Consider the following 12,992-nt stretch of genomic DNA (forward strand, 5'->3'; position numbering starts at 1 on the left):
TAGGTTTAAGTCTCAACCTCCAGACTTCTACCAAGAAAATAAAGTTCGCTAGAATCTAGATCCAGAATTAAGTATCCAAAGTTTAACCAGACAAAAGCAATGCTTATAATTGTTTTGTCACTGCTTCAATACATTTTGATATGTTTTTCATTTTTTATATATTTTTTTTCATTACATCTCTTCTTTTATTTTTGAGATGTTTTATTTGATTTTCAAATATAGTTTTCACTCTATATTATAGTCAACCTTCTTTTCTAGGTAAATGACTTCTAAATATATTTGATGGATAGGCTCTTACTATTTAAGATTAGCTTCATACAATTATGTAGGTAACTTTTTTCTATGTGCCAAGGTTGGTGCAATCTCTTTTATTTTTAGAATAAGAAATTGAGATCAAACTCCCAATGCATGGCTATTACTTAGGTTCCATCTATTAGCCAAAAATGCTCCATACAACTTTCAAATGTTTGAAATCAACGCCTATCCAAATAGTTCTTGACACATGATCAAACCCAACTAATTATTTCAATAGGTTAAGTGATTATCTAGCGGAGAACAATACAACAAAGTTCCTCGGGCTTGCTCACCATTGCGCGCCATGCTTCAATCTTATAGACTGCGAGGGGATTTTTCTCAATCACTTTTTTTTCCCACTAATTAAGCACCATTTCATTATTTTAACTAAGTATTTTTTTTTCCTGTTTTTGATGTTCTTTTTCTTTATTTTTTTCAAAAAGAGAAGACAAATATTGTTGATAAAAATATACAGTTGTGTGCAAAAAATGAAATTAAAATAATATCATTTTAATAGTGTAGTTAATTTGTCAAAAAATAGCGAACTCAGGATATTTTATTAATAGAAAATTAATTTATAAACTTGATAGACATAAGAGAGAGAGAGAGAGAGAAAATTGGATGAAAGATTAATCAAAATTAAAATTCTGAAGATAAATAGATTGGTATGTAAAATATGTAAAAAAAAAAAAATTATACGATGTGATTTGTTATTTTTAATTAAGAGTATTCTGGTATTTTTAACTATTTATAATGACAAACTTGTAAATATTTTTATTTTTTTTCTAGTAAAAATTTACTTTTTTCTTAGCAGTAACTAAAATACGGTATGCAATAAGTAAATTTGCAAAATATGATTTGTAAATTGTAAATACACTCTAAATGTAAGGAGTACTTTGAAAATTTGCCCCTTTTTTGTTAAATATATGGCCGAAGTAATATTTCTTAAATTAAAAAATCACATAGAATCGTCATATCATAAACTTATCTACAATCCCAGAGGTTTTCGTATCATAAACGTATCTAAAGTATCACATTTGGGTACTTTTCGTTAAAATGTGATCAAATATGATATATAAAAATGTTTGGCATTCTAAAAAATATTAAGGATTCATTTGACGTGGTTTTTGCTTTTGTAGAAGTGTTTGTTGAGGACATTACTTTAATTTTTATTTAAAAATTAATTTCTAAAAAAAAAAATCCCTATTCCAAAACTGCTTTTAGAGGAAATCATATTGAACCAGTTTCGTCTAAAAAAAATGTTTAACTAGAAGAAGTATTTTTATAAAATTAACTAATTAGGTTCAAAAGCACTTTTTGAATCTCAAAAACTATTTTTGACTTCTCAAAATTCATTCCAGACCATAAATAAGTTCGAAGAAGACAATGTAAATAGAGCAAAAGAAAAGATTTTTGTATATATTTTTTTATAATTGCAAATCAAGCGGGTTTAATGGGGAGAATCATTTGCTGAACTACAGAATTCCATTTTCAGCACAATCCATTTTATTTTATTTTATTTTATTTTTTTAGGGTTTGTCTTCGAAATGTAATAGGATTCATATATCATAAATTAAGGTATCAACGATTTAAGAGGTATGAAAATGTTACGTACTCTAGACTTGAAGAGCTTTTCATTTATAAAAGTGACATGATCTCAATAGAACATGTCAAAAATAGTAATGACAATCAATGGCTAAGGATCTTGTTATTTTAAACCTTTTTATAAAATTGGTAAAACCGAATGAAGTAATAATAAATATATTTGAAAAAATATTTAATCTACTCAGTTAATTTATTAGTAACTTTTTAAGAGAAATGATATTAGTTCTCATGACTAATTATTGCATGGATAATAAATTGGTAGTAATTATGAATTTGTGGTTAAAGGAAATGTTTGATTTTGACTAAAAAAATTTATAAGCTACTTATAAGAAAAGATGAACACGTGTAGACAAATTTATAAGCTAGCTCGTGAGCCAAATCTCGTAGCAAAGCCCACCCGAAATTTTAAGACTTGGCTTGAGCTTCACCGAACAAGCCAGGTCGAGCTGGTTCACAAATTNAAGATATGGGTTGCTCAATTTTGAAAGAGAAAAACTTTGGCTTTGGTCGGAGAAGAAGCAAGCATTTTTCTTTCTTTTTTGAGGTGTAGATTTCACTCAAGTTGGTTCTCTATTTAAGAACAAATTAGAGATTTTCTCTAAGGCGTATTTTTGGTACTCTAGAAGTGTAGTATTCAAAATAAATATCTCATATATTTCATCAAATTGGTGTCTTGTGGTGAATTTATCTGTTGTCTCAAGGATTGATTTTGTTGTATTCCCAATTTGTTAAGAACTCATGTTTTAGGCATAAACTTAAACGTTGTAATCTTGGTTTATTATAGTAGATTTGGCCGAAGTTGTCTTGTGGATTTTTCCCCTCTATATTGAAGGGTTTTTTCATGTAAAAATTCAGTGTTGTGTTATCTTGTTTTGCTTAAATCCTTTATTTGCATATTTAATCACTATAGTTAGTTGTTCAGATTGTTGAACTTATTCTTGCAAAAGAGATTAATTGCCTAACAAAGTAGTATCAAAACTTAGGTTGTGTGGGTGTGGTTATATTATGGGAGTAAATGGAGAATACTTCAGACGCTATGATTAAATTGTTCTATTTGTGAGCATATGATGGAGGATACCTTTATTGTAAGGATTTACATGAATATGTTGAATTTAATAGTTCCAAGCTAAGCAGTACGAGTGACAATAATTGGAAGAAGATGAATAGAAAGACCATTGGATATATTAGCAAGTGGGTTGATCTTAATATATTCCATCATATATCTTAAGACTGGTGCCTATAGTCTTTGGAACTACTAAAGGGTCTGTATGAGAGGAAGAGAGCTCAAAATAAAGATTTTACTATTAGAATGCTTGTGAATCTGAAGTTGAAAGGGAAATCAATTGCTAAGCATTTAAGTGAATTCCAAGACTTAGTAAATTAGTTGACCACAACGAAAATAGTACTAGATTATAAGACGTAAGCACTATTACTTCTGAGTTCATTGCTTGATAGTTGGAAGATTTTGGTAGTATTACTCAGTAACTTTACTCCGAATAGTTTGCTTATTTTTACTCTAGTTAAAGACAGTTTGTGTAATGAAGAAATGAGAAAGAAAGATTTGGGTAAGAATGATGCACATGCTCTTATTACAGAGAAAGGGAAAAGAGTAAGAGCAAATATTGTAAGAAATGTGGTAACTTCAGAAGTTAGTCAAAGGTAACAGGAAAGTTGGATGTTTTTATATTGATAAAGAAGGGCATATAAAGAAACCTCACATGGCTTTGAAAAATAAATTGAAAGAGAAGAAAAATTAGAAGAAGACTAATCACAATATAGCAGCTAGTGTTTTAGATGAGGAAGTATTAATACAAGTTTTTTCTGTTGTAGATGAACAGTGTTGTCATGTTGCAGGTTCTTTTGTTGAAGTGGGTTATTGATTCTATGATTTTTTTCCATGTTACTCCAAGACGAAAACTCTTCACTTCATACAAATCGGATACATTTGGCTTGGTGAAAATAGAAAATGACAATTTTGTGAGCATTGTGGGAATTGGTGTTATTTGTTTTCAGATAGATATTAGATACAAATAGATATTGTGCCTGAATTTGCTATAGACACGTGTCTTTGATGAAGTAGAGTATGACAGTTATTTTGGCAGTAAAAGATGGAAACTAACGTATTTGCTATAGGAAAGGTTTGTTGCATACTTTACAATACACGAGTAAATGTGTGTAATGAAGTGGTGAATACAATTCAAAGTGATTTTTCACCAGACTTGTAGCACAATTGACTGGCTCACATGAGGGAGAAAGGATTGTAGATTTTAGAAAGGAAGCCTCTTATTCCTTTTACCAATGTATGTCACTAGAATCATTTGATTATTGTTTACTTGGTAAAAAGCATAGAGCTTCCTTTCAGAAGTCCTCTAGTAAAAAGTCTAATATTTTAGAATTGGTTTATACTGATATTTGTGGTTCAATTAAGGTAAAGTCCTAAGGTGATAATAAGTATTTTCTTACTTTTATTGATGATTCTTTACAAAAAGTCGTGGGTGTTTTATTTAAGATCAAAAGACAAGGTTATTCAATACTTCAAGAAGTTTCATGTCATGGTGAAACGAGAAAGTAGAAAGGTTTTGAAGTGTCTTCGAACTATCAACGGAGGGAAATAAATGTTCTAAAGTGTTTGGAGATTACTTCTCAAAGCATGGTATTAGAGATAAAAAGATAGTATTTGGTACCCGGCAGCAGAACGAAGTAGCAAAGAGAATGAATTGCACCATTGTGGAAAAGGTCAAAAGTATTGCTAAGAATGATTGGGTTACCCAAGTCATTTTTAGGTAAAGCAGTTCGAATAGCATGATACCTAATCAATTGGTCTCCATAAGTTCTTTTGCATTTTGAGATTCCAAGAAGGTGTAGATAGGAAAGGATGTTTCTTTTTCTCACTTGAAAAATTTTTAGATGCAAAGCATTTGCTTATATGTCTAAGGAACAATGGTTGAAACTAGATGATAAAGCTAGTGCTTGCATTTTTGTTGGCTAATGAGATGCATAATTTGGCTATAAACTAGGGGCTCGAAGAAGAAGAAAATAATCAAAAGTAAAGATGTGATTTTTCATGAAAATCAAAAAGTTAGCGAATTTCAAGAAATTTGGAAATCAAAGACGTGTTGCTGAGGATGTCACTAACCTTATAACTCTCTTTGCCTCCATATAGTGCCACTCAGGGGGTAGAGATACACGTTGACCGTCATGCTGAAGAGCCAACTAGGGTTGATGAAAATGATCTAGAGGATATTGAGCACGAGGAGTGATCTTCTAAATCGAAACCTCAATTTAGAAAATCTAGCAAGGAGCATCATCCATCAACTAGAAATCCTGTATCAGAATATGTGTTGTTAATTGATGAAGGGAAGCCAAAATGCTTTCAGGAGGTACAATCTCACAAGAACAAATATAGCTGGGTAAAGGTTATGTAGGAAGAGATGAATTCTTTGCAGAAAAATAACACTTATAAGCTAGCAGAGCTTCTTAAAGATAAAAGGTTATTTTAAAAAATAAATGAGTGTTCAAACTGAAGAAAGATGGTGAAAAGCTAGATGAATTCTTGGCAAAATGTTCAATTGATTCGCAATTTGAAGATAGATTTGTTCAAGTCATTTGACATAAAAGATTTTTGACTAGCGCGATAAATTTTGGGGATGCATATTCATCGTGATAGGAAAGCCGTAAAGTTATGGTTATCACATGAGAAATATATAGAAAAAATGCTAGTAAGATTTAACATGAAGAATGTTAAACCAATTGTGACACCACTTGATAGTCACTTCAAATTGAATGCGGTGACTTATCCTTCTAAGAAGAAAGATAAAGAAAGAATGACATATATTTTTTACTCTTCTTTGGTTGAGAGTTTGATGTATATCGTGGTTTGTACACGGACAAACATTGCTCATACAGTTTGATAGTTAGCAAGTTTCTTGTTAATCTTGATAAAGATCATTAGGACGCAGTGAAATGGATCTTTAGATACTTAAAAGGTATTTCAAAGACGTACTTGACTTTTGGATGTTCAAAACCAATTTTGGAGCGCTTTACAAATATAGATATGCCTGGTGATTTGATTGTAGAAAATTAATTTCAGAATACTATGTTACTTTTGTAGGGGGAGTTGTCTCATGCAGTCTGATGTGTGTTGCCTTATCTATAACTAAGGCTGAGTACATTGTAATAACTAAAACAATGAAAGAAGTACTTTGAATGAAATGATTTCTTCAAGATTTGGATTTGAAGCAAGATGAGTATGTAGTTAATTGCAACAGTTAGAGTGCATTAGACTTGTTCAAGAATGATACTTATCATTTTGGGATAAAGCATATTAATGTGAAATATCATTGGCTACGACAAGTAGTGGCAAAACAATAGATACTGTTAGAGAAAATTCATATTGAGGAGAATCCAACTATATGATGACAAATGTTATTACCAGAAAAAAGTTTGAGCTTTGTGCTAAGTTGACAGCATGGACTCTAACCAATCCGTGTAAGGATAATCTCTTTAGTGGGCTGGAGGCGAAGATTGTTATATGAGCTAGGTCTAGCCATGAGGAATTAAAAAGCCCAAACCATTATATATCATTTGGTCATTTATGGGTCTTCATAATTAGAATTGTGGCTGTTTTTTTCTAAAGAATCAGAGGTTGCTAGAAATTGAGACATCGGATATGGGCTGCTCAATTTTGAGAGAGAAAACTTTGCTTTGGCTAGAGAGGAAGCAAGTGTTTTCCTTTCTTTCTTGAGGCGTGAATTTCACACATGTTGGTTTTCTATTCAAGAACAAATTGAGAATTATTCTAAGGTATATTTGGGTATTCTGGAGGTGTATATTCAAGTGGAAATTGGTGGTTTGAGATGAGATTATTTGTTGTCTTAGAGATTGATTATTGTTGTATTCCTAATTTGTTGAGAACTCAAATATTAGGCATAAACTCGAACATTTTAATCTCGGTTTATTATAGTGGATTTAGCCAGAGTTTCCGTGTGATTTTTCTCTCTACACTAGAGGTTTTTCAGGTAAAAAATCAGTATTATGTTCTCTTATTTTGCTTTGATCCTTTACTTGCATATTACTCTAGTTAGTTTGGATTGTTCAATTTATTCTTTTAAGAAAGAGTAATTGCCCAATAGGTGGTTGTTGGAGAGATGTGAGCTTTATTAGACGTTTTTCAAACATCTTGTATGCTCATTAAAATTTGGAAATTTCTGACAGATTTATCTCTTTGAATCACAAGCTCTTTTGGTTGAATAATAAAATAAGCACCACTTCTCGTCGGAGGTATGCTGCCTCAACGGTCGTAGGAGGAGGCCGTCTCTTGCCTTGTTTGCAGAATAGTAGTTGTAAGCATTGTTATGACAAACACTTAGTGTGCACCATCTTCCTCCTAAGACGACAACAATGGAAAATCTAAGCCACACATTGGCCCATTAACACAGGCAGACCCGTGCGAACTGGCGAGCCACACGAGGTCGGACCAGACTTGGGCCAAGTCCCAAAATTTGGGCTTTGGCCTGAGCCCCAAGCTGGGCTGACTGGAGTTTTTTTCCGATCGGAGCCTCGAGCTTGGCTATGGGCCACCTAAGCCAACACACCGATTTGTTATACAAGTTAGATTTCCATTAAATCATAACTCGACCTTCTAATGTTCAAATTTACGATTTACGATTTTGTTTCGCAACTTTGGCTATGTCCAGAAATTTGAAGTGGGCATGTTTTCATGAAAGCCATGTGTTGATTTAACAGAAATTTAGACATTTCTCTTCATCGAGGACATTGTGCAAATATAATAATTAGTTGAGGATCAATTGTTTGATCTTTAAAGCTCATGATTAATTTGCTACTACAAGACAATAGTTTGAGGATCAATGATAAAATCTTTTGTTATATATTTAGACCGTAAAAACTCTGGCAATAGGATATATATGAGTCTTTTTTATCAAAATTTTTATACAAATGCTTGTTTGAAATCACAAGTGAAGTTTGAGAAAGTTAAAATATAATCATAGGTCCAAATTTACCAAAGTTAAGATAATTCAAGAGATTCAGATCAAGGACTAAGGTGTTGCCACCTCAACAGAGCCTGTCATTTGGCTCTATTTGAATGGCAAAAGCCCATATAATATAGATAATTAAAAATTAATATTTCATTAATTATTGAAAAATCAAGTTTACTTATTATGATGCTCATTATAGATCTAAATCATTTTCCTCGGTTGTAATGATTTCTTTATGGTAATCACCCAACACAATCATAGACCTAACTAAAACAAGCACCTCAAAGATCCAGTTGGAGATTTAAGATCCATGCAACTGTAGATTGTGTTAGCATATGCTTTGTTTTATTTAAAAATAATGTGTTACACAGGTAATATGTTCTGTTAACATATGCTATATTTTATTAAAAATCAGTAACATGTTATGATACCTTATTACTTGTTATTAAATATTAAACATTTTACACAGGTAACATATTATGTTACTTTCTACTAGAAAATTAGCATTTTGCGTAGACATGTAATATGCTGCTACATGTTATTTTTCAAAAAACCTTATATCGAGTCATCCATATATTTCATATATAGCCTCCATTTGACTCCCATTAAATCTCATCAAATTATTTTAATTTTTTTTACACCTATTTTCAACTATACAATTTTCAATAAAATAATATTACGCGTAAATCGAAAATTTTTCATTTTTTTTATAGCCATCCATTTTTCAAAAAAACACTATTCCCCCATTATAATAAAAAATAATGGGGGCCAAACGGGGGCATATTAACCATGTCTTCCATCATGTAAATAAATTTACTATTAAAAAAAAATCTACTTGGAGGCTTGTCTTCAATAATAGATTCATATCATAAATTAAGACAAAAACAATTTAAATGGCACGAGCATGCTATGTTTAGGCCTAAAAAGCTTCTCATCTATAAGAGTGACGTAATCTTTACAGAACACGAAATGAATGATAATTGCTAATGATCTATTTGTTTTAAACATTCCTATAAATATTAATAGAAGTGAACAAAGTAGTGTACGAGGATAAACATAGTTACATTCTAAATATATATGGAAACTGTTCTTTTCTTTTCCTTTTTTTTTTTTTTTTTTTTGTGGTAATCCTGGCTGTACGCTATGTTGTTAAACCATAATTAGTCAGGATTGAAGGCCGGTGGATTGTAGGGATAGAAAATCATCAAAGGTCGATTCCCAATGAGGTGCCAGACCCACCGCAAATCACAAACAAAAGCATTTATTAAGAAAGGTGGCTTTAGAAAACCTTTTCAAAAGACTTGATCCCCAAAGAGCTAAACCCAAACAATGGCATTTCGTGTGAACTTTTCCTTTCCTGGTATGAATTGACATGTCTTGCATTTTCTAGTATTGTTCCCTAAGTTGGGAGGACAAGAAGTGAACATCCATTTAAATTAATGTTGAAGAACAAAACTATTTGAATTTCCATTAAATCATCACTCGACCCTCATATATTCAAAGTTAAGAAGTGGGTTGTTTTGCAACTTCGGTTGCATCTAAAAATTTGAAGTGGACTTGTTTGCATGAGAGTCATTTTATGACTTCACAAAAATTTAAACATTTCTCATCGTCAAGGATTTAGTGAAATACAGCGCCTATTTGATAAATATTTTTTGACAAATTATTTGAAATGTATTTTATTTATAAATGTCGTTAAAAAGGAGAAAAAAATATGTAACATAATTTTTTTGTTTTTTGGAATGTAGGGTTGAAAATGAGTGTGGGAATGAAGTGACTCTCAATTAATAAAAAGTAAATATGGGCCAATAATTAGTTGAATATCAAATGTGCCTTTTAGATTCAAATGTTGTCGCAAATGCTCGTTTTAAAACGTGAGTGATGGAAATAACTTATATATAAAAGTACTATTGTTAGATCATGGGTACATCTAGGGATGTCAACGAGTCGAGTCGAGTCAAGCCCAGCCCAGCCATAGCCTAAAACTTTCGGCTCGGTTAAAAAGGTCGAACTTTTTTATGAGCCCGAACTTTTGCTGGGCCAAAAAATTTTGGCTTGACCCAAGTTTTCGGCTCGGGGTTTTTTTTTTTTTTTTTCCTGGGCTACCTTGGCCCTTTTTTTTCATTTTTCTTTATTTTTTTTTTTTTCCTCTTTTGTTCGCTTCCTTTCTAAAGGCAGAATTATTGCCTTTTTATTTTGGAATATCTCCCTATCATTTTTATTTGGGGGGCAAAATCCCCCTGTATGACATTGTCTTCGTGGTATACAACATTTTCTTTCATTTTCTCAATAAAGCCTTATGCAATGACAAATATACCCCCTTCTTTAAATAATTACTTGAGCTTGACTTATGTATATAGTTTGATACTCCATTTGCCAAAGCATAGATAAGACAAGCTCAAATAATTATAGCCAATTAGAATTTAAACTTTCATTAATTATTGAAAAAACCAATTTAGTATAATACTCATTATAGATCTAAATCATTTTCCTCAACTTTAATGATTTTCCTTATGGTAAATGTGCCAAACATAATCATAGGCCTGTAAACAAGAAAATCAAAGATTTTGTTGGAGATCTCAGATAAATTAGCATAAGAACATTTTCAATGTATTTTATGAATATTTATCGTAGTATGCAAATTGAAAGACTTTCAATACGATATGATATCTAAAGAAAGGACAATTAAATTCACATTTGATCTCTAATGAGGTATGATTCTACAACGTTGTTTAAGTGTCTTAAAATAAAAGTAAAACAATATGATAATATAAAAACTACATATCAAATATATTTTTTATTCAGTTAGCATGTCTAACAGAACTTTAATGTAAAAGAAATATTAAATAATTTTTATTTTTTCCTATATCACATCAGCTTGATAAAGTCTATGTCAAATTTTATTGAATAGAATTTTTCAAAAATATGGTCATTTTACTAAGTGACAATTCTTGTTAACAATCTATTAAAACATTATATATATTATGAGTAAATCATACTTAAACATTTGGTAAATGTGAGGTTCAATATTTATATGAAAGTCATAATTATTGCCAAGAAAATGAAGGGACAAAATATTGAACCTTAATCTTAGTGTGACAGCTGCAATAGAACGTGCATGTGGTCTAATTGGGTAATTTATTACAATTGGGCCTCACATGCCTTATGGGCTCACTCTCACATGCAAGAGTTTTTGTCTATTATGCTAGTTTTTCATTTTGTCTTATAGTTGATTTTGATAAAAGTCGACAGCTACAAGTTCATAAAGAATTTGAATTCCATGAAATGTATATTTAAACTTAATTGTTGACTTTAACTAAACAAGCAAGGGCTAATTATATGACGCCATTAGGTATACATTTACTCCTTTGTTTGTCTCCCTTTTTAAAGAGTTTGAGGGAAAAAAGTGATTTTTTTAATTTTTATTTTTTTGAAAAATGTGTGGATAAAAAAATAAAAATTCTTGGATTTGTATGCAAAATATTTTATTGTACGAATTTTGTTGAAAATGAGTTTGTAAAAACAAAAATATGGCATTTTGAAAAAAAAGGGTGACAAACCGTGGTAACATGAGTTCATAAATATCATAAACTACTTAGTCAAAAGAATAATTCCCTTTGTACACCGAGTCTTATAGCTTGGTGTACACTCCCCTCACATGAGGGAAGGGCCCACGTCCATTTAATGTGTGGGCCCTGCCCCCCATGTGAGGGGACTGTACACCGAGTTATAAGACTCAGTGTACATGTAGCAAGGCCGTAGTTAAAATATGAATAGTGTGAATGTCACTTCAAAAGGATGACGTATAACGATTATTTCTAAATTTCATATTACCAACGAGTCATGAAAGTTCTAGCTCATGAGTTTATAAGCACATTAAATAACATCCCTAATTTCTACTCAGTGAAACCTTCTGGTTATTACATGACTCTTGAAAAGTTTACTTTAAATTTATAAACGCTCTGAGTATAAACTCCCTTGTCCCTCTATGTACTCCTTGTTAAAAGTAATGAAAGTGAGAGGGTAAAAATGAATACCTCATGTGAAATATAATGATGCTAAATTGGATCATTTCAAAAGCAGTTGACAGCAGTTGACATCATTCATCTACTTTATGAAGTTAATCCATTTGCTGGTAATTTAATGACCACTCATCATTTAGATAATCTTTATGCTCAGCACATGCAGTAATAATCACAACAAAACGCCAATTAGATAAAGTAAAACTCACACATCAAGTATGTATAAGCACAATAATTCATTCAACCAAAAGACAAAGCAAAAAAGGGTAAAAGTCGCCCCTGGGCATAATCCAGTGGTACAAAGGACAGGAGTGAGGTTATCTCACACCTTGCTGGCAGTCGCAGTATAAAAGTTCGATTCTTGAGATATGGAATTTGACTTCTTGTATGCGCAGTGTACAAGCGGCTCTTGTTCCCTGGCTTGTTAGGGCACATCCCGTGATTTACCTCACTCACAAAACTCTAGGGGCGGGGCAGTGGGAGCCCTCAAGATTGGGGATCAACCTTTTTTTTTTAACCCAAAACAAAAAATTAAGAGCTATAGCAAATTGCAAGAACCATACTTGTTGTTTGAGCCAAAATTGCAAATTTAATCTGTGGCAGAAAGAAAACAGGGTGATTAATTTGAGGCGATTACTTTCAACAAAACAAACCCATAAAAATCAATTAAAAGAACCAAATACCATAAATTTCATAGCACAAAATTTGCATAATATGCTGACATTAAATCACCAAGAGACAAATAAACTAAATGAAAAAGAAATTTTCATTAAAACTTCTTATTTTAATTGTATACAGTTCCCACATCATCTTCGTGAGCGAAACACATATAGTTAGACTTAGAGGTGGCAATGGGCCGAGTCGAGCCGGCTTGGCCCTTAATCCCACGAGCTCGGCTCACGCTCGTAGCCAACTGAGCTCGGGCTTAGCTCGTTGAAATTGGGTGAGCCAAGCTTGGGCTCGTCTTTTTTTTTTTTTAAGTGTGAAAGTGTTAAAAATAAAAATAAAGTGTTAAAAAACTATGATTTCTTGACCATATAAAAAGTGTTAAAAAATAAAAATAATTTAACAAAAA

This window comes from Olea europaea, unplaced genomic scaffold (assembly GCF_002742605.1).
Source record: "Olea europaea var. sylvestris unplaced genomic scaffold, O_europaea_v1 scaffold2007, whole genome shotgun sequence".
Taxonomy (NCBI): domain Eukaryota; kingdom Viridiplantae; phylum Streptophyta; class Magnoliopsida; order Lamiales; family Oleaceae; genus Olea; species Olea europaea.